General features: G+C 39.2%; 1 pseudogene; it reads left to right on the top strand.

Annotated features, from left to right (window-relative positions):
* Positions 1-17,525: 17,525 nt before the first annotated feature.
* On the top strand, positions 17,526-17,677 carry LOC121105958 (annotated as a pseudogene).
* The last annotated feature ends 1,436 nt before the right edge of the window (positions 17,678-19,113 follow it).

A 19,113-nucleotide genomic window follows, 5' to 3' on the forward strand; every position in this document is an offset into this window, starting at 1 on the left:
CCATCTCTTTCAATCATTATCCATCTCAGTCTCCCTTCTTCCCTCTGCCCACCCCCACCCTTGCCCAATATCTGAAAAACACTTTTGGATTTTTAGTGTGAACTGAATCTTGGCCAATCACTTAATCTGATAACCTGATTCAAAATGAGAGCCAATACTAGCCTATAAATTTTTAAAGGCTCCCCCCTCTCAACGGACAAATTAAAAAAGGTTCCCTCTAGGAAGATGCAGACCCTCCTGCAGGGACTGTCGAGCAGATAAACACTTTTGTAGATGGAAAACGTTGTCCTTCCTCTGGACAGATGAAGCCCTGCAATAAGGCATAAGTTTTGGTGAACAGTGTGAGCTGGATTTCTGCCCCGCAATCCTGATGTCACCGTTTGAGTTTCCCCTGAAAGCAAAGATTGATGTAAAGTCTTAAGCACAGGTGGTTTCTTTATGGAATATGATTCATGGAGCAGCAGTGAGGGATCAATGAGAGTAAAACAGAGAAAGAGGAAAGAATAATACAAAGATGCATTACAGTTTGCCCCTGCTATGTGTGACTTGTGCTTGATCTTGCTGTAACCTTCTCAGCAGCCTTAGGAAATGTCAAAACTGTTCACCCAGAGACAAAAGAGAGACCGATATATTTTATCCATTAGCTTCTGTTTCCAGTGGTCAAGGATGACTCCACAGATGCACTTTCAGGGTGCACATGCACGGAGGTCAAGGTTTTGGCACTAGAAAAGCTCAGAAGCAGGAAGAAAGATACACGTTAGCACGTGAGGTGAGGTGCTAACAGAGGACACCTATGAGAAGCTACCTGAATAATGCACAGAACCAGTCACTGAAACATGGCTAAGAGGATGCGAAGTGATTCGGAAGAGGTATCCTATACAAGTTTCCAGCACACTATTGAAACCAGCCCCCCTTCCTGACCATATTTGAATCTTCCCTTAGCTCAAATCCTCCCAAATATTCAATGTTTTAATATATTATATTTGCCCTACCTTGAAGCCCACCTTAGAAGAAAATGAGAAGAAAACTGAGATGTATACAGTTTCTAAAAGAGAAAGAAGGGATGAAGAGGCCCAATCAGCAGATAATTTGTTGTTGGACTAAGAACACCCTAGAGAAGGCAGCAACTGAAGCAAAAATGAATCCAAACTACTGTCCCCTTAAATGCTCCAAGAGACTCGGTCCAGAGATACTTTATGAACAAAGTCTTTAAAGTCTTTCCAGAGGGCTGGCAGTATGGCAACCTTCAGTTATCCAAATGTAGTTAGGGAGAACTTGATGTCAGACAGAACTGTGGCAAACCACCTGCTCCTGAGTCCCAGTAGGGAGTGGAGAGAAATCACTGTGCATGTTTTGGACAAATCATACATCCTCATTCAATGTCAGAAATAGTCTTTCAGTCACTGATGGGCCCACAGCACAGGGTGTGGGAATGCAGAGATTCTGAAGGAACACATCCATTTACAAGTACAAGGTCTATAAGAACAGGGAGCAGAAAAGGAAACAGAGTCAGAAGAAATAAGTGGTTGGGATGAGAAATCTGGCAGGTCAAGCTAATGCAGATGAGAGGTTTGACACCTCAAAATGGTTTAGCTAAAAAAATGAAGGGGGGAGGCTAAGCCCAATCACACTGGGGCCACCCAAATGGAACCTTGACCAAATTTCTGCAATAAACACTTCTGGTCCACATTTTTTAAAAAATTAATTAAAATAAATAAAATATAAGTGAACAAACAAACAAATAAATAAAGGGGGAAGATAAAAGGAGATGGTGAGGAATGCAAGAAACAAATGAGATTTAACTAGTAGAACTGAAAATAGTAGAAAGAAAATGGCTAAAGTCAGATGAACACAGAGAGAGCCATGCATGTGAACACAGAGCAGAAACTACAGACACTGGTGCCCTCAGTCTTTGCCTGTGCAGGTGTTCCTACTTGCAGGAAGCCCCACCTAATCCCCAGGCTGAACTGACACCTCTCTTGGGCCCTCCTCTAATACAGTCCTTCTCAAGCTGCATGCAATTGATTGTTTACTTGTCTGTCTCCCCTTCTGAGTGTTCCTTCCTTACAAGCAAGGACCATGGCTCTTTGTATCAGTGTATAATTCAAAGTTGATACTCAGTGAAGAAATGTTTGTAAAAATAATAAAGCACCTATTTTTTCCATGAAATGGAGCTGTGAAAATAAGTCTAGAAAAGTAAAATAGAGAGTGAAGTAGTTTTGGCTAAAGACAAAACAAAACATAATAAAAATATGGAATTCTTACTAAAAATACAGATTCTTTGTTTTCATACCAAGATATTCTGATTCAAACTTTCTATCTCTTCAATTTCAGTTCCAGGTGTAGAAAGAAAGTTCGTGGGGCGCCTGGGTGGCACAGCGGTTAAAGCGTCTGCCTTCGGCTCAGGGCGTGATCCCAGTGTTGTGGGATCGAGCCCCACATCAGGCTCCTCCGCTATGAGCCTGCTTCTTCCTCTCCCACTCCCCCTGCTTGTGTTCCCTCTCTTGCTGGCTGTCTCTATCTGTGTTAAATAAATAAATAAAATCTTTAAAAAAAAAAAAAAAGAAAGAAAGAAAGTTCGTGCAGGAAATTCTTGCCATCAAACATTTTCTCAAATTCTGAGAAAACAGTATTTTCAGCTTTCAATTATATATTCAGAAAAACTTTCAATACGAAATAAGAGAAATATGAGATCAAACAGTATTTGTCCTTCTCTGTCTTGCATACTCATATAGTCCACATTTTCTTTATCCATTCATCCACTGGTGAACAGTTACGTTGCTTCCATGTCTGGCTATTACAAATAATGCTGCACTGAACATGGGGGTGCGTATATCTTCTCAAGTTAAGAGTTTTCATTTTCATTTCATTTCACTGTTTTCAGATACATACCCAGAAGTGGATTACTGGATAATATAGTAATTCTTTTTTTAATTTTTGGGGGAAAACTCCATACTGTTCTCTAAAGTGGCTGCACCAGTATACATTCCCACCAGCAGTGCACAAGGGTTCCCTTTTCTCCACATTCTCACCAACACTTATTTCTTGGTGGTTGCCAGATGCAGGAGGTGGGGTGTGGGCAAAATGGATGAAGGGAAACAAAAGGTACAAACCTCCAGTTATGAAAGTCATGAGGATGTAATATACAGCATGGAAACTGTAGTCAATAATACTGTATTGCATGTTTAAAAATTCCTAAAAGAGTAGGGGCGCCTGGGTGGCACAGTGGTTAAGCGTCTGCCTTCAGCTCAGGGCATGATCCCGGCGTTATGGGATCGAGCCCCACATCAGGCTCCTCCGCTATGAGCCTGCTTCTTCCTCTCCCACTCCCCCTGCTTGTATTCCCTCTCTCACTGGCTGTCTCTATCTCTGTCAAATAAATAAATAAAATCTTTAAAAAAAAAATTCCTAAGAGAGTAAATCTTCAAAGTTTTCATCACAAGAGAAAAACTTTGTAACTAAGTATTGTGGCAGTTGTTAACAAGATTTATTGTGGTGATCATTTCACAATATATACAAAGATTGAATTATTATGCTGTACACGAAACAAACCGATGTGGAAGGCCAGATACACAGTGCATGAAAGTCCCCCACAGTGGGAAGTATGTTTAATTTCTTCAAAGAAAAGGTTAATAGTCAAGAAAAAACATGATCAAATATGTTTCATAAAGAACTTTTATTCATTTTCTTGGAAACACTGAAGAGCTGTCCTAAAAAGGGTGGAGCTGACAGGTGGCAATGTGTTGGAGAAGAGAAGGGCATAATGAACCAGCAAAAGCATAACAGAGAATGACTCCAGAGACTCAAATGTACTATTGGGCTGGAGAGTTTCACTGATGGATTTTATAAACAGCTTTGACAGTTTAAGCCCTGAACACAGGTTTAAGGGAAATGGCCAAGTCCACCATACGTGGATAAACAAAGATCTTGACGAAAACAGTGTTATAAAAAAACATCTGGAAATGAAAAGCCTTCCTGTTAATGAATCCAATCAGCATCCCCATCCATTGCTGTGTCTTTCATGACATTGTACACGGAGCAGTCACTTAGCAGGTACTCCCATATTGGCTAAGAGAGGTATCTCCTCAGATACAAAAAACATGCAGTCCAAAAGAAAGCACCTCTCAGAATTTTTAATCATCATACGAAAAATAGTGGTACCAAGTTAAAACATAAAGGATGGCAAGGGTGTACCTTGGCTAAATCTGGAAAATCTAGAAATATCTAAATTGGTCTGATGCTGTGAGTAGCTCTTCCAAGAGTAAATTTACATGAATGTTATTTGGCTTGAGGAGGGTTTTTTGTTTTGTTTTGTTCTTCTTTTTCTCCTTTCTTGGCATGGGAAATGCTAAGTTTCTTTAATTTTTTTTAAGAGAGAAAAAGAGATCATGGGGGGACGGGGGCGGCGGGAAGGAGGATGGGCAGGGGGAGGAGAAGAGAGAAAATCTTAAGCAGGCTCCACATCCAGGAGTGAGTCCAACTCTGGGCTCGAACTCACAATGCTGAGATCATGACCTGAGCCAAAATCAAGAGTCAAATGCCTAAATGACTGAGCCACCCAGGCGCCCCACAAAATTTCTTTTGAAGACAAAAATTTGATGTTTTCAAGAAAAAAAATAACGGACTGTTGACAGAAAAGGAAATGTCTTAGGTCAGTGGGAAAGAGGACACAGTGAAACAGAAAAACTCAAACATTGCTTGAGTAAGAATAAATTGGTATAAAATTTTAGAAACCAATCTGACAGTATACACCACACATCCTAAATTTTTTTATAAAACCTTTGACACCCTCAAAACTTTACTTCAGAGAATCTATCTAGGAAATAACTGAACACCAGTGTCATTTAAAATAGCAAGAACACTGAAGAAAAATATCTCAACATCTTTATAAAAAACAATTGGAATTGCAGTAACTGAACATCTTTCCCATCTAGGGGAAATCCCAAGAGGTAAAGAATTCAAGGCCTCGTGACTTGATGGCATTTGCCTACAACACAGGCTCAATCAATCAGACACTCACACCTGGAATTTTGAATATTCAAAGTGTGACACAAAAAAGCCAGGTGACAGTTGGAAATCAACAATAACTGAGAATGTTTATCTTAGAAATTACTGAATCACACTATTTAAATTCATATGCTCACCATGTGTCATATGTGAAAATTAGGACATTAATTGGAAAGTAACTGGACTTTGAAAATTATACTGAGGATATATACACTATGGACTGAATCATTTCCCTCCAACACTCATATGTGAAGTTCTAACCCCCAGTATGATGGTATTTGGAGACGGGGCCCTGGGGAGGTAAATTTAGATGATTCATGAGAGTGGGGTTTTCACGATGCCATTAGTGCCCTTACAGAAAGAGACACCAGAGGGCTTTCTGTCTCTTTGCCATGTGAGGACACAGCAAGAAGGCAGCTGTCTGCAAGCCAGGAAGAAAGCTCTCATTTGGGAACCAAATCAGCTAGCATTTTGATCTTAGATTTCCAGCCTCCAGAACTGTAAGAAATAAATTCCTGTTGTTTAAGCCACTCAGTCTATGGTATGGTGTTACAGCAATCTAAGCTGACTAGTACATAGGAGAAGATTTGGAGAACGAAGTACTCTGCACCTTCAACTGCCACTCTTGTGTAATGAAGCTGTCCCTATTGTATGTGAAGGCCCTCTAGTAACCTCATATAAAGAAGTTGTTTCGCAAGCCAGTTCTCTTTATCCCTCACTTCTTGCTACCACTAGTTTTATAACTAGTGTCAGATCCCAGCATGTTTTGGGATAGAATCACAAAGTCAAACACTTGCAGAAAAGGATTCCATACCAAAAGAATTTCTGGACTCTATAATTTTAAGTCAGAAAAATCTGGGGAACATGTGTGGAAAGAATTCTGAAGGTGCTCAAACAAGTATACTCAGCAGAAGTATGCTCACCAGAGATTCTAGATTTGAGAAATTAATTCAAGCAGTTACAATCTGTTTTAATTAGCATTTGGAGACTTTTCCTGAAACTTAGGACAGTGGGCAACACTAAATGAAGCTGAGATGCCAAGTAAAAAAAACAAGTTGGTTTATAAACAGGAATAGCTACAAAGAGCTCAGGAAATACAACAATGGAATGGATTAATTATGTGCAATTCGTCTACCACCCATCCTCTAGGTCCTTCAAGCCACTCTAACGCCATTAACCAAGGCCTTGAGAAATATGTGGTGAGGACAGTGCTAGCATCTCTGAAAAGCACTTACATGGTTTTTGCCTAAGGCCAGAATACTGAGGGAGACACTGCAGGAAAATGGACCCCCTGAATTCCCTGAGGATTGGAAGATCCTGAGATGACAGAGACTCAGGGGCACTGGTGAACCACCTGACACAAGATAAAAGAGGCTACCACAAACTGAAAGGAGGGCCAGGGTGAAAATTGGAGTGGTTGACTTGCAGTTTTTCTCTTTAACAGAGAAAAATTGACCATGAAGTCTACACCACCAAAATACATGAGCAGATCACCAAAGTGCTTCTTAGCTTGTATAAATGGTAAGTCTCCAGGCTGGTGAAGAAAGACCTAACCTGAGCCACAAGTGCCAATACCTCATGGGTGAAGAGCTTCTTAACTGAAGGAGAAGTAGAGTGTCCTTGAGGAGGACTCAATAGAAGCATTCACTGTGAACCCTCTCCCTGGCCTTCAAAGGAGACCTGTGGCACTGGGGACTTTTGGTCACATGCTAAAGCTAACTTTGAATCTTAGCAACCCAGAGCACCACTGGAGTTCACCTGTAAGGGGCTTATGTAGGTCTTCTGATAAATACAGATAAATCCTGAACAAAGAGCATATCACAGTAGTCCTGCTGGAACCCCCAAAATATCATGGGCATAATAACCCAATTAATAATGCAATAACATGGGTTGTTTCCCTATATCCTGGGTATACTATTGCCAACTCATCAGCTGACAGAATCTCCTTCCTGGCTTCTTGATTTGTGGAACCAAAGAAGTGGTCAATCTCAAGTCAATAAAACCTGAGAAACATTTTTAAAAGCCTGTTTTACTTCCCTGGAATGAAATTCATAAATACAACCAATCTACACACATACTTTTAAACAGAACAACAGAATGACCTACCTGTAATATGAAAAAGAAATAAAAGGAAATTAATTTATAATTATGCAATTACATGATTGCATTAGAAGTCATAATGAATTAGTCAGATGCTTGCCCCATACATAGAATCCCTGTGAATGTTAGAGCTGCCAATGAAGACTGACATATGTGGGTCATGTTGGTAACTCAAGGGACAGAAGCAGCATTGCCACTGTTGATGTGATTTTGAAAAATTGGGTGCAAGCCTTAAAAAGTCCCAAAGAAAGAAAGTAAAACCAACTCTCAATTTACACTCCTGAAAGATTCAAGGAATATCAAAACTGTCCAAACATAATTAGTATTTTTGTGAAGGATGTAATTAGTTTAGGCTATAGAATATCTGGAGTATCATTTGCAATTTGTGCAGGAGTAGGACAATCTTATCTTGTGGAGGTCTGCCCTGCTCATTGCAGGGTGACTAACATTTCTGGTACTGGTCCACTAAAATCTGTGGGCACTGATCAATCATTGTAGCAATCAAAAATGTACCCACAAATTTTCAAAATCTCCCTCAAGGTGGTACCAAGGTTGAAGACAGGTATAGAAAGTGCCAAGAGAGCAAGAGGGGCTACCCAGATGCTCCTGGCATCCTCCCTCTCTGCCCAAATAGTAAATCTCTCGGATGAGTGTCTTCCTCCAAACCAGAAAAATGCAGACAAGGTGATTCCCTTGAGAATATAAGCTACATGACGGCAGGAACCTTTGACTGTTTTGTTTATTTACGTATCTCAGAGGTGTGTCATAGACCTGGCATTCAGTAGGTACTTAATACATATTTGTGGAACAAATACATGGAAAATTCCATTTAACTTTCAGTTTAGTCTGTGCAGAAGACATGAGGGTCTTAGGGAATTTAAGGTAGTGACGACACGTTCACCTCATCAGTTGGTTGCTCTATGTGAAGCTGCTGTTCCAGATGTGCTGTCCTTCCTGAAGCAAATAAACACAGATTTGGGTATCTAGTATGTAGCTTTTAATTTTTTAAAAACTGCTTTTCTCTCTCTCTCTCACACTAAAAGCAGAAAAGTCCAGAGCAGTTTGCTATAATCTGGCAAGGAACATGGTATATTTTTACTATCTATCCCACCTCGGATTCTTATGATCTCTCTAGCTCCGTGCCACAATTTGGTACAAAACAAATTTTTGAACGTCACACCCCCCCCACAAGACATCATATTTGTCCCTTGTATGGATGATGTCTTGATATGATTTGGAAATCAAAGTAGAAGTTATCCTAGAAACCTTGGGAAGATACCTACATATCACAAAGTGGCATATAAATCACTTAAAAATATAGAAACTGGACTGTTTATGGAATTTTATGGGGGACAATATCAGAATATTCTCTCCAAGATTACTATGCTATGCAGGTAGCCTCCTACCACAAAGACTGGCACAATGCTTCTCGGGCCTCTTTGTGTACTGGAGGCAACAGTGAAAGATGGCACAGTCAGAAGTGAGAGCCCCATGACCAGGATCCTAAGTGTCCTGAGCAGCATGATCTTGGCTACATCTCATCTCCCTTGATTCTCCAGTCTGCCCATTAGTTCCATAAGTCACCCAAATACCCTTTCAATATAATGCTCTTCTGTTTCCATTAGCCAGAGTTGATTTTTTTTTTATTTGCATCCAAGAACCCTCACTGGGTTTGGGTTTATTCAAGAATCCAAATTGGAGAACAGAAAAAATTATAGTTACAATAAGTTCACAAGTATACAGTGAATATTTATATGGTATTAAGTGAAAATAGCAGGATACGAAACGTTATTACATAAGTAAGTCCAATAAATATAAAAACTGTGCATAAAACATTGGAAGAAAAATGTTGAATGGTTTTCTCTGATAATGGGAAAATGGATGTTTTTTCTTTTTCCTTCTATTTCCAATTTTCTATAATGAATGCCTAATTCATTTATAATAGAAAATGCTTATCTTGTAAAAATCAGGTTAGCAGGAAGATAATAAAATTTGAAAAGACTTCATATACTAGAAACTATTAATGTTTTTGTGTGCTAAATTAGAATAAAATCCTTTCTAATAAAAAAATCTGTTGGGATAAATGAATCACTGCAGAAAAGTTTTTTAAGCTCACTAAAAGTCACATGCAGCATCCCTCTCTGGAGCTGCATTTATTACTGTCCCTGCTTAGCTCATGGGAATCACTAAACAGCACTACGACAAAGGAGGTCTAAGGGGTACCTTCGGAGGAGAGACTAGAGCCTAGAACCTTGGTGTGTCTGTTTCCCATTGCTGCTATAACAAAGTATGATGAACTTAGTGCTTAAAAAAACACAAATTTATTATCTTGCAGTTCTGAATGAAGGTCAGTAGTCTAAAACAGATGTTGGCCAGGCTGTGCTCACTCTGGAGGCTCTGGGGGAGAATCTCCTTCCTTGTTTTTTCCACCTTCTACAGGCTACCTCATTCCTTGGCTCAACACCCTTTCCAATCAGTCAGACCTCTGCTTCCATCATCACACCTTCTCTGACTGACCCTCCTGCCTCTCTCTTATAAGGACGTTTGTAATTACGTTAGGCCAATCCAGATGATCCAGAATAATCTCCCCATCTCAAAATTCTTGGCTTAATCTTATCTGAAAAGCCCCTTTGGCTATGTAACATGTTCACGGGTTTCAGGAATTAGGACGTGAACATCTTTTAGGAGGGAAGGCATGATTCTGTCTACCATTCTTGAGCTTTCAAAATCTCAGCTATCAAATAGGACTCATTGACTTTCTGGAATGGGAGAGGGGGTGAATCAATCTTTTCAGGGCAGTTTTCCTCAGTGCATTCCCCAGGGCCTAGGTACTAGTCACGGCATGTTAGGGGCTGCTAAATGAACTGAAGTGACCTCCCCCCGCCCCCCATCGCTCAAACAAGGTGTCATAACAAGGCACTTTTAAAAAAAATCGTTGCTGGGTTTTTTAAAAGATAGAAGAGTGTTCCTTTAAAATATTCAGGCAGGCTGGAAATTCTTCGTTTTTTTGTTGGGACTTCTTTCTATTGGACTAGTCTATTTTCCTCACAATATCCACCAGGAAAGAGAGTATTACACATTTATGTGGTGACCTCTCCCAATAAAACATTTTATATCTACCTATGAGAGAAGCAAAATATAAGACATGAGTCATAATGCAATTAACCAGGCATCTCGGGGAAAGGAAATAAAAAAAGAAGAAAGCAATAACTAAACTCTCTTCTGGGATCACTCTAGCCTAATAGCAGCAACAGTATATCAGAACAACTAAAGAATCACCTTTTCACAATTATTTTTACGGTATTTTGCCAGTTTAGTTGCACTGGGGAGAAATGTTATATGTCTCGTATGTAGTAACAGGTGATTTCAAGAATTACATTTATGTAGCACTTCATGCTTAAGAAGGCTTTCACATACATAATTTAATGTTATTTAACAGGCACATTAGTGTATTTAATAGAATAAATGTTCACTTTTAATAATATCTTCTATTAACATTTTTGCCTGGCAACAGGGCAGTATTATGGTAATCACTGTAACTACCAGCTTCCCTCCCTACCTGTCACCTCCCCCCCATTTAAGCCCTAATCTGCAGCAATTTCAAATTTCCATATGGGAACACTCCCACCGTAGCTGATGACAAGTTACCCATGCATCCCTGTACAGAGTTAGGAAGAGATGTGAGATGTGCACAATCAGCTCTTGCAAGTAGATTGAAGTGAGCTCCAGAATATCTCTCCTATTTAGCATTCAAGCTTCCTGCTAATGGACTAGTATCCTAGTAGGCTTAACTAAAGGGAAAATAATTCACCTTTGAGGAAACACCCAAGTGATACTATGAAGCCCAAACCAGCTCTCACAGGAGTTATAGCATGTGGTTGTGCCATGCTCTGCCTACTTGCCCCTTGCTGTTTCTATGGACTCTTCTGGCTGCAGTGGGCGTTAACCTTCAATGGATAACACTTATTATTCTTCTACGGAATACATCCCTCAAGCTACTGGGTCAGCTTGCTTCACCCTCACAGTATTTAGCTAATGACTCATGGAATGCAGGATTAGAAAAGCCCAGTTTTTGGGGCGCCTCGGTGGCACAGTTGTTAAGCATCTGCCTTCGGCTCAGGGCGTGATCCCGGCATTCTGGGATCAAGCCCCACATCAGGCTCCTCTGCTGGGAGCCTGCTTCTTCCTCTCCCACTCCCCCTGCTTGTTCCCTTTCTCGCTGGCTGTCTCTCTCTCTGTGTCAAATAAATAAATAAAATCTTTAAAAGAAAGAAAGAAAGAAAGAAAGAAAGAAAGAAAGAAAGAAAGAAAGAAAGAAAGAAAGAAAGAAAGAAAGAAAGAAAGAAAAGCCCAGTTTTCTTGCCTCAAGTATTTGCCTGTGGGGTAACCCAAAGTCAGTCTCCTCTGGATCTTAGCATGGAATCACACCCTTGGTTCCATCATTCCTTTGTGCTTGTCCAGGGCGCATTTCTTTAGCAAATCACTCATACACTAATCCTCATCTCAGGGGTCTGCTGCTGGGGCACCCAACCTAAGACATGTATGGGGATGATCACACCAGGTTTTCCCTCTAATTTGACCTTGCTTCAACCTCACCCTCTGGATGCTGTAACTAAACTATTCTCCTGACAACTGGTGTAGAATTTATCTAGAATTTCTGGTCAATTATGAGAAGTCAATGTACTTACAAAACAGAATATTTAGTGGATATTTAGGGGGTGGAGTATGGTATCAAATTCTGGGGAAATGTGCATATCAAACTGTTTAAAATAACAGAAATAGGAGAGATTCTTACACATATTTTCTGAAGCTTCTGGCTCCAAGCTGCCCCAACATAAATTAGGGCTATTTAAGCATACCACACACTTCCCGATTATACCCAGTCATGTGAGCAGTATTTCAGAAGATACACAGTGAGAAAGTCATGCCATAACATGGGGGATTCTGTTATTAACATAAGCTAACTAGATCTTCTCTGGCTGGGGGGAAGAAAAAGATCTCTCTGCTCTCAGTGGAAAAGATTTAATTTGTCTTCGGAAACACATCCTATAACTAAGTGGAAAGGTCTGTCACATCTGTATAGATGACGCCAAGTGCACAATGTAACGAGAAACCTCCACAATTTACCCATAACAAAGCCAAGGGAAGACACAGCTTCTGACTTCTAGAGACTTGCTTTGGCTGCACACGCAAAAGAAGAACCCAAAGGAATGCTTGTGTTTCCAGACTAAAATATAATAAAAATCCTACTACCAGGAAATTTTAAAAAGACATTCTCTGCAATGAGCAGTGAGAATTCCTCTAGGTGTAAAAAGCACATGCCTGTTGGTGCACATACCTGGCTGATGTAATACTAATGAAATTGTGTCCTTACTCCATGTGAATCATAAGACTGAAACAGGATAAAATGCACAGTTTGGTGGGAAAATGGGAAGATGCAAAAAGACCCCGTAAGAGTCTCATCTATTAGCATTTTCTTGTCCTCTGGAAGAGAGAAGGTTAAATTCTCATACAGCTTATCCTCTGGAAGAGAGAAGGTTAAATTCTCATACAGCTTCTAGAGAATACTTACAAATGCAGTCAGAAAATAAAGCAGATGCTGGCAGCAAGGATAAAAATATGAACAAATGGGAACTATTACAGAACTTTATAATCTGCGTCCACACATGAACTATTACTTCAATTATTGAGAAAAGTGCAGTCCAAACAACTTCTCGGGCCATGCATTCTCAGGCACCTTGCAAATTGCTATTCAAAGATAGCATATAGGAAGTTAAATCTTGAGAGATTCTTTTTTATTTTACTGATTTTATCCCACCACCTAATTATAAAATTTTCAGTTTAAGTGGAAAAAAGGTTTCAAAAGAAAAAAATAGATTTTTAAAGTGTTACAGATTAGAAATAGGATAGCAGATTAAAGAATAAAAATTATTAAAAGAACTTTAATATTGTGTTAACTCTGTACACAATGGTGCTGAGGAAAAGAATTACAGAAGCCTGTGTAGGTCATAAAAATTAATTAGAGACTTTATTTACGTAAGACATTACCTATCTAGGCAGATATGACAAAGAGATTGTTATGGAGGTGTGTGTGTGTGTGTGTGTGTGTGTGTGTGTGTTCACCCATTGCTCACAGAAAGAGAAGTCCAGGGATGAAAAATATGCACATCACAGACATATTGGCCTGCAATATGTTATGTTGCATACTTTTTTACTATCAGGGAAATGCAGCTTTACTCAATTCAGTGCCATTAAGGTAGGAAGTAGGTTTCTACATCTAGTAAGAAAAAAGAGAGATAGAGAAATGAAACATTTGAAGAGAAGAAAGTATAGTCAAATGACAAGACCAACCAGCTTCAGAAGCAATGTGCCTTACCCAAAACAAAATAGATTATTTCTTCTCTTGTATAAACCCTCAAAGGAGCCTTATAACTGTTTCTCCCAAGCCAATTGTTTATCATCTTCCCCACAGAGGTGTATGGGTGGCAACTGAATTGCAATTGCTTATTCCTCCCACTCACTGCATCGGTATTGCCCCTAACCTTCACCTTTCAAGTTGCTCAAATTAAAATCCCACTTCATAGTTAGCACGGTTCTCTCTGGTGGGCATGTGGATAAGTGACAAGAAGGGTGAGAGGCATGTAGTGAAAAACTACAAGCCAAATAGCAAAGCCTGGATGAAACTGCATCATAAAGACATAATCTTTGACAGGGATTGAGTTCAGAGGCTCTTCTAACCCTGTCTCCCTTTGCGCCACACAATGGCACCTTGAGCGTGGCACTGAGCCTCCATCTACTGGCAGACAGAGAGATGTGTGCAGGCAAAATGAGCAGGAGTGTTGGTTTTGAACTGCAGGTGACAGGCTGCTGACAGACTGTAGCCTGACACAAGGCTGGCAAAACACAAAGCACAGGAACTGATAATAAGACACTGTTTGCACCCGTAAATGGGCACCAAGTAAAAAGACATGAAGGAAAGGTCACTAGGTGGAATGCATGACTGACAGAGCCGAAGGAGGTAAAAGTCACCCGTTCTGAGAGGCATCTGCTCAAGGCCAGTAGCCGCGGTGAGCTGGAAAGTGGGGACATCCCATAGAGCCTGGCTCCTCACAGCTGTGGCTAAAAGGCAGGTGGTTTCAGGATTCCCCAGCCAGCTGCCACAGGAGACTAATCTTGACACCTATGGGCCTCCAGAGTCCTGTGTAAGGGCTCAGCACTGCTCCTGGGAGTTATTTAATTTTGCTGAGAGCCCACAGTGGGTGGGGATTAGCATTCTGACAATGCTCAGTATTGGGGATTAAGCTGCAGTTGACCCTTCCTGTTATGAACACGGGACCCAGGGTGTGCTCAGAACTCCCAAGAAACTCAGCAGCCCGCACAGTTTCAGGAGGCTGGGTAACAGCTAGAGGAAACTTACCAAAGAGGAAAACTGAAATGACTCACCGGTCTGTTTGAGGTTATTGTAACATAGGTTATGAAAGGAAGAGCCCCTGCACCCTAAGACCCTCCTTGAAGACAAACATCTGAGAGGAAGTGTTCACAGTGCAATGCCCAAATATCCATGGGCATTCAGACTAGACGACCAAGCATCCTTTACTTCATGTCACACTGTCTCTACACGCTCTTCCACTTGGGTAAGTCAGTCACTTTACATCTATGGGGGAGTGTCATGTCAAACAGGCCTCCCAACCTTCTCTTTGTGTGTCGATTCTTGATAGACATCAAAGCCAACATGATTATAAACAGCCTGACAGCTCTATTAAGACAAAGGAAATAATTCTTAACTGCCTCAAAGTATTGAAAACAACTCAGTTTGTCAAATCTGTATTTCAGACAACATTGCAGAAAACAAAATTTAAAAAAAAACATTATTATGAGACTATTATATATTAGTATATATGGAATAAAGGCTGTGTTTTTAAAAGTCCTTTATAAATTCCTTCTCTAATGCACTCTGAGTCAATTCCATGAAGTTGGCCTGTTACACTTAATTCTTTCAAATACCATTATTCTAATAAAGGCTTCTATTGAAGACCTGAATGGATCGTTAAGAACTGTCACCATAAAAATATCATCTCGTGGTTTTTGATATTTTCTAAAAGAAAAGAGCAATCTGAGAAACAAACTGAGGGCTTCAGAGGGGAGGGGGGTAGGGGAATGGGATAGACTGGTGATGGGTAGTAAGGAGGGCACGTATTGCATGGTGCACTGGGTGTTATACGTAACTAATGAATCATCGAACTTTACATCAAAAACCAGGGATGTACTGCATGGTGACTAACATAATATAATAAAAAAATATTTTTTTTAAAAAAGAATGTAACTCTGGCTTGAGTTTAGCTGGATTCCAATCCAATTAGCTTTATAAATTAATAACTCTTAGTATTTTAACAGTAGGTGATGTTGTTTAATTAATCAGTTTATTGTTTCCAGTCTTAGTTCAGAATTTCACATTCTGATAAGTTGCAGAGTTTTAATTGAGTGGATGAACATTCATCTAGAAAACTGTGCTCAAACTTCTGCCGGAACACTGTGGTAACATTAAGATTCCCAGGTGTAACAAAATTACAATATTCTATCTCCAGAACTCATAGTATTTATGGCAGGCATAAAGGCAAATAAGCTGCCTATGGTACTCTGGGCCTGCAAACACCTTTTTCTTTTCCTTTTCTTTTCTTTTTTTCTTTTCTTTCTTTTCTTCTCCCTATCTTTCTTTGTTTCTTCCCCAGGAAAATACATTATATATATATATATATATATATATATATATATATATATATATATATATATATATATATATATATATTTATTTATTTATTTATTTATTTATTTATTTATTATGTATGTAGTGGGCATATTGTCTGGTATATATATTATATATATATATATATATATATATATATATATATATATATATATATATATATATATATTAGCATCACTCCAAGTTAAAGTCCTGTGGATTGCATGCATCTACATGGCAGAAGCCATGGAGATTGAGCAGCAGCTGCCCCGCTTTGAATGGCCTACATGCTCTTTCATTCTTCTCCATTCTTACAAGGTCCATGCCACTTACTTGCTTTAACCACCTGGCCCCTGTGGGCAGGCACTTATGTCTGCCACTACCTACCCACATACAGGGCCATGCAATGTTTGTCTGACCATAAGGCTCTATCTTTCTTAGAATCTTCCACATCTTTGCAGTAGAGATTCTGCACCTGGGTTCTACAATAACTTTCTCCGCTTTTTTCACCAAGCACATTGGAAATAAAATCAGTTCACCAAATATTAGAATATAAAAGGAATTAAGATCAAGATCGGCAAATGGTTTAGTGCCAACATGTATCAAAATGGCCAACACTGCCTATGATTTGGCCTAAAGATTTAAGGATAGAGGGTGTTATCAAAAGGAAAAGGAGAAAAATGTGACATCCAGGAAAGAAGGGAAAAAATACCTGAGTAAGGAAAAAGACAGAAGCAAACACAAGGAGAGAAAGACACTATCCTTCTGGTAGAGAGACACCTCCAGTGCCACCTACAACTCCCTCAGGGACAGCTCAGGGGCTCCAGTGACACCAGTTACCCACCCTGGATTAAAGCAAAATATTAGAATAAAAATGGATAGGGAGGAGGAGGAAGAAAGAGAGGATTTTATCTACTAGGTAACAATGTTATGCAATCACTTGGAAAATGAGTAGAGATATTCCATTTGCTCCAAACAAATTCATCAAAGAAAAGTAGTTCTCCTGAAATATGTCCATTTCTCTCAAGGTTTTGCTGGTTTGAGTGCTTAAGTAAGCCCACATAATAGTCAGTAATAGACACTAATCTCATCATCTCCTAAACCATCCACTCTGGTGACCAAAAAAAAGCTAGTTTCATTATTTCAGCTTACTTCCAATATTTAATAATACAAGACATTTTGAGGGCACTAACAGGGTTACTTGTCAGGAACTCCTTTTACATAAGGCAAAAAGCACACCAGGAGTGACACTTGAAATTGATCATCCTTTTAGCCATTCTGTCAGGCTTCCGAAAATTAATGAGTGGGCTGCAGAAGGGAAGTGGCTTACCAGAACATCGCACAAATTTGCTGATCCTGACTTGCTGAAATTCTGCTTACCTAATGCAAAGCTAAACACTTCACTTCTCCACAGTGTTTACATTCTACCCAAATCTTCTCTTGGGTTTCCTAAATTCAATATTGCTCCCTCCTCAGGCAGTTACAATGAAATACAAAAGAGCAGCAAAAGTCACTTTCTTTGGCTGATGGAATGACAAATGGATACTTTTCAAACTTAAACTACAAAATCACTGTGCTTATGTAAAAATCAGGATTCCAAATGCTGTATGACATGTATTCAACAATACTAACTGAGTGGCTATGATGTTCAGATTGCTACTTGAGATGGAGTAAGAAACTTACTTGGCTGAGGAAATACTTTGATCAGGAAGGTGTTTCTCCCATGGCAAGGTTTAGCTTCTGCACTCTGTAGGAATGACTTCTGCCATTTTCCGAATATGAGAAACTCAACTGCAGGAGCTGTGGAAAGACAAAATATTCTCTGTCCTAAAATACTGTAATTTACTGGGTTAAAGGGAAAACATAAGTTCAAAAAAGTTAAGGATAACAGCAAGTGAGAACCATTAATAAGGCATTCTCCAAGTTATGACAACTGAACAATAAACACTCCACACGTATTTTTCACTTTCACTTCCCCCTACAAACCCCAGGCCCTGGGTTAAGCCGGCTAAGCCACAAAGCTGTAGCATACAACACTGCCACCTAGTGGGCCTTTGAGGAAACTAACATATCCCACATTTATGAAGTTTTTTCTTCCTTCTTGTTATCTAAAAAGTATTAACAGGTCCCAGAGTTATCTTCTGAATATACTTACTAAAGTCATCTTATAGGCTTTTTTTCTTCTATACTTCTATTACCAAAGTCAAAAAAATTTAAAAACCGTTAACACTGCTGTTAAAAATCACAGGATTTTGTGTTAAGCTCCTAGGCTCTACCACTTAGCTCGGCAAATTTGAGAAGTTACTTACACCTCCTTGCGCCTCAGTTTCTACCTCTGTAAAATAGACAAAATCATACTATTTACCTTACAGTAATATTGTGAAAAGTAAATTAATTAGTACTTGTGAGGGACTTAAAACAGTACCTGGCACATATGAAGCTCTAATATCTTATTGTCAAAATTACAATAATATGTTCTGATGCTGCTTTTTAAATATTTGTACTTAATCCATACTTTGGGATAAACAGACTTCGTTGCTTGGCCTAGAACCATAACTACCAACTATAATATTGTTGAAATTAGAAAATATGTACAGATTTTTAAAAATATTCTAAACCTTTAGAAAGGATCCTGGTTATAAATTAATAACCATCTGTTCACATTAACTTCACAGAGGCTAAGGAACCACTGAGAGATAAGTGAACAGGATGGGCTGTAGATGACATTAGAAAAGAATAATTTCCTGAAGCATTTGTTTGGGGTTTTGTTAAAATTAGAAATACTGAGAAGCAGAGAATAGAAAAAAGGAGGATATATTCCAAGTGATGAAAATAACATGTGCAAAATCTTAGAGAAATGAGCAAATTGAAAGCTTACAATTTAGATAAAGCTTTGCTTTAAAAAAAAAAGACACCTTGGCAATTCAATTTATATTAATGGCTCTTGAATATATATATATATAAAAAGAATATAAACTCTTTTTCTAACATTCTAGAACATAATACTGCAGTCTTAAAAAGCAAACTGTGATCTAGACCCCAAAAAAAAGTGGAGTGTATTGTCAACATTCTTTTTCCATTATAGCATTTAAAGTGGATGGAAATTGAAAATATTAAAAGAGATCTGCCCTCCATTTTTCACACTGCTCTAAACTGAGCATGAGCTGATGCAGGGGATCGGAGCAGTGCGGGTGGGTAGCAATAGGCGTGTGCATTCACGACAGCAATCGGAATCAGATGCTTAATTTATGTACTCATAGCAC

Source organism: Ursus maritimus, unplaced genomic scaffold, assembly GCF_017311325.1.
Source record: "Ursus maritimus isolate PB19 unplaced genomic scaffold, ASM1731132v1 scaffold_3, whole genome shotgun sequence".
In the NCBI taxonomy this organism is placed as follows: Eukaryota; Metazoa; Chordata; class Mammalia; order Carnivora; family Ursidae; genus Ursus; species Ursus maritimus.